This window comes from Uloborus diversus, unplaced genomic scaffold (assembly GCF_026930045.1).
Source record: "Uloborus diversus isolate 005 unplaced genomic scaffold, Udiv.v.3.1 scaffold_420, whole genome shotgun sequence".
NCBI classification, from domain to species: domain Eukaryota; kingdom Metazoa; phylum Arthropoda; class Arachnida; order Araneae; family Uloboridae; genus Uloborus; species Uloborus diversus.
Window position 1 is genome coordinate 105,317 of NW_026558594.1, and position 3,985 is coordinate 109,301.

The 3,985-nt window shown below is 33.9% G+C and overlaps 1 long non-coding RNA gene across 1 annotated transcript; it reads left to right on the plus strand.

Annotated features, from left to right (window-relative positions):
• The first annotated feature begins 255 nt into the window (after window positions 1-255).
• LOC129233440 (uncharacterized) lies at window positions 256-2,910 on the plus strand. Its single transcript, XR_008581460.1, has 3 exons — window positions 256-547; window positions 2,516-2,627; window positions 2,751-2,910. It is a non-coding gene; the product is annotated as an uncharacterized LOC129233440 (long non-coding RNA).
• The last annotated feature ends 1,075 nt before the right edge of the window (window positions 2,911-3,985 follow it).

Here is a 3,985-nt window from a genome sequence, read left to right on the forward strand (position 1 = left end):
GATTATTTAAATGCTGGAGCGTAGAATACACGGAGGTAAACAACTGGGAAATTGTTGATGTTTGCATTGTAGCGTTAAAGAAGTTATTGATCATAACTCCACCAAATACAATGGGATACTTTCACGCCGAGAAGAAGAACACCGCGGATACGGCTCCTTATGCAAAACAAACGCATATGGTAATGTTAAAGGTAATGGGAGCGTGGCGTTAGCTGTCGAAATCGGGTTTTTTCGTAAAGAAAAATGCTAACAAGCGGTTGTGCGTGTAGATGAACGAATAATGATGATAAAGAAGAATGCAAGGAGCAGGAAATATCCCTCAAAATCCTTCCACATTCAACTACAGAGCTAAAAAAATAAATCGGTTGTCAATGTCAAATCACGATATTCAAGGTTGTCACAACGGCCATGTATGACCACAAGGATTTTATCGGACTAAAAAAGAGTACTGAAAACTGATGCTGTGTCAACTTTTTCTTTCTTTTTGTGCAAGCCATCTTGTAAGAAGGAGGAATACAAATTTTATGCCTCGAGCTTCTGAAGCATAGTAAGTTATTTCGTCATTAATTTCCACTTTATAGTCGTTATGTTTACATCAGTTTTGCCCATGTAAAGTTGAATGATATGTATAATACTTCTTGAATTTTCATTTATTCCTGTTAAAAAAAATCAAATAATGGAATTTTTATAAACAAATCATTTATTTTTTTTCAGTTATTTTTTTTTTTTTAGCTTTGAGTATTAAAAAATGTTGTAAACTTGTCTCACTATTAGTACAAAAAAAAAAAAAAAAAAACTATACCACCAAGTGCAAAAAAACTATAAATTATTTTCTCTTGTTGAATACAAAGGTTTATTCTACTAGTCCTGCAATTACCTGAATTTATTCTTATTTCCTTCATCCCCGAACATTAGTTCTCAGGTTAAATAAATTTTCAACATTCATATACAGCTCATGCATTCCATTGATTCAGGTATATTAATTGTAAATTCATGTGATATTTGTCAAGTAATATAAATACTGTACAAAATTTTAATGATTAAAACTAGTCTTTGGAGCTGTGCCGTATTTATATCTTTTAAATCTTAGTAATTTCCTGCTGAAGAGATGAAGAACACTTATCATTCTATATTTATCATTGGATGATTAAACATATTTTCTATACTGTATACATATTATGTGATTCGCCAAATCTCGTACCATAAATTGAATGCCAAGCAGTGCACCTTCAATGCAAAATTACCTTTCTGAGTACCTTCAGGTCTGCTTTACTGTTATACTATGTTCGGTGTGAGGGCCCAACGAGAATACAAACATTTTTGACAAAGCTGTTGAAGTGAAATTAAGAAGTGCATTTCAAACCAATGTACATTACAATAGTCTCGTTAATCAAATTTAAAAATTTCTTTAAAAATCCTGTTTTTTCATAGATATAATTTTAAGTTATGAAAGTAAAAATATAACTCTGAGTGCAAGAAAGATTCCATTTATATTTTGATCTATTAATGAAGCATTTTCATGACCGTGCTTCATTGAAATGTCACTTGTGTTTGAAACAGAAGATAAGTAGACTAATTCTTTGTCGGGAAATACAGTCAACTCTCGATAACTCGAAGTCCCATGGGCTAAAACGTTCGAGTTATTGGTACTTCGAGTTATGGGGAATTTTCACAACAGTCTCAAAAGTTTGGCATCTGATGAAAACTTCGAGATAAAGGAATATTCGAGTTATTGAGATTTGACTGTAATGTGGAAAATTATTCATATGTTTTTAAATGTCTTGTAAACAATTCTAATTTTTGTAACAAAACGTAGTTTTTTTTTTTCCATCCCGATACAAAATTGTTATGCCTCTTTAAGGATCTCTTTCGCTTTTTATACGTAGTATCCTGATTTTTGATTCTCCAGCGTTACGAACGGGACATTTTTTCCGAAAATCGCTCATTTGTTGTTCATTAATATTCTTGCATTTTCAACTATTGCTTATTTGTGTTTTTTTTTTTGAGCAATAACGATTGCTAATTGTTTTCATTTGACCGTCCTTAGCGTTGTGGTTCCTTTTTCAGCTTGGACCGGGAGCCTCTGCAGGCGCGGCTCTTCTGGTCCTAACCACTGTCCTCTAAAATCAGCTCGGCGGTGGTGTTCATGTCCTACTTACACACACGCTCATACACTCACACACGCTTTTACACACATACGCATGCGCCTTCATGCATACACACAGGTCTACGCACACACACAAGCCGACACATGCACGAACGCGCGCCTACATACACAAAACTATAAACACGTAACCGCCCAGGCCCAGGAGAAGGGGCTGGCTTGGAGGGACAGGAGCTGTTTCCAGAAACGATAACTCCAATGAGTAGGGTCCTGTCGCAACGCATGATTGTGAAAAACATAATTTGGATTCAAAATTTCATAATTCAAATTAATTTTTCTTTTTTTTTGTCAAATGTTGAATTTTGATAACTTTTCTACAATTTTATTCATTTCTTTTATTTAAAATATTAGGCAAAGGACAAAGTGTGCTAACTCAATGAAGGCTTGCATCCATGAATATTTTTGAGAACCAGTCAATTCAAGTAATTGTTTTTCTTTTGGACATTTAAGTATCACACTAGAGGTATTACTTTTAATATCTTTTCTGTTTATAAATGATTTTTTATTTTTCAAAGTAAATAAAATATTTGTGTAATGTCCTTACATAAAATTATTGATTTTCCAAACACAATTTTGTATTTTTTAGTTTCCTGCTGCATTTTCAGATGGATGAACATTTATAAATGGAGAAATGTTCCAATTCTTACACCTTCATTGGATACATACCTGGTATAAAATTTTCCCATTAGTTAGAACTATCTAACAACTCTTGTAAATGATTATTACACCATCAATTCTTAATGACATTTTAAAAATAGTAGCAAATAGCTTTTCTTTTCTGTGATGGAAATATACCTCCTGGGGAACCCGCCTTGCTTCTGCAAAAAGGGGTAATGCGCTTATTGCATCATACCTCCAAAGTGGCATCCACACTATAGTGCTTTTGATCTTAGGTCATGTTCAGAAGCTGTTTTATGATGCTACAGTCTGGATGCCACTTTAAGGTAGTGTGGAAATTGATGCAGAACTTTATTTTTCTTAAAAAAACTTTCATACTCAAATGAGAAGGATTTGCATGCAACATATATTTCTAGGTTATCACAGTTGAAGTGGCTAACATCCCATCAGATTCATTGGCATAGCGAAAAATTTTGCACACAAGAAGGCTGATTTTCATAAAAACAATGGATTTTTTTTTGAAAATAAAATTATTTTATTTGAATGTGTCATTGTTATTTTTTATACAAACTGTTGAACATTCAAAATTGGTTTTAAGACTAATGAGTAATATGTATTTTAAGCGTCAAAAAGTTTTCCTCCCAAACAATAGGCAGTCTGATTAGTAGTGAATAGTATGGATAAGAGGGTAATTTTTATCAATTTAGTATTAAAGAAGCAAAGTTTACCAGGATAAAGTAAAATAAAATATTACAACACACACACACAATAATCTATATATACGCAACAATGGCTTGATGTGTCCATATGATAAAACTATACTTTGTATAATCCATGATTTGCTGTGTAGTGAGAGATTTCATACTTAGAACATGCCACTATGTTGTTCTCCATGGCGGGGTAAAATATTGAAAGTCCATATATACTTTTCAGTAACTTACCGCCCTATACCCAGGGTTAAGGCGGAAATACATGAAATACACCGCCAGCTCAGTCAATTCCAGCCGAGGACTGCAGTTTCGTGCTTATTAGCACTCATCAGCCCGGCATAAGAAGTGAGTGAGATGGAGGTGGAAAACCTCTTAAGGAAGCCTAAAGTGCCAAACAAACTGGTAGCTAATGTAGAATCAGCACTGATGACCAGACGAGTGACCGAACCATTGCTTCGGTCACTCGTCTGCTAGCTAGTTTCACAGCTAGTGA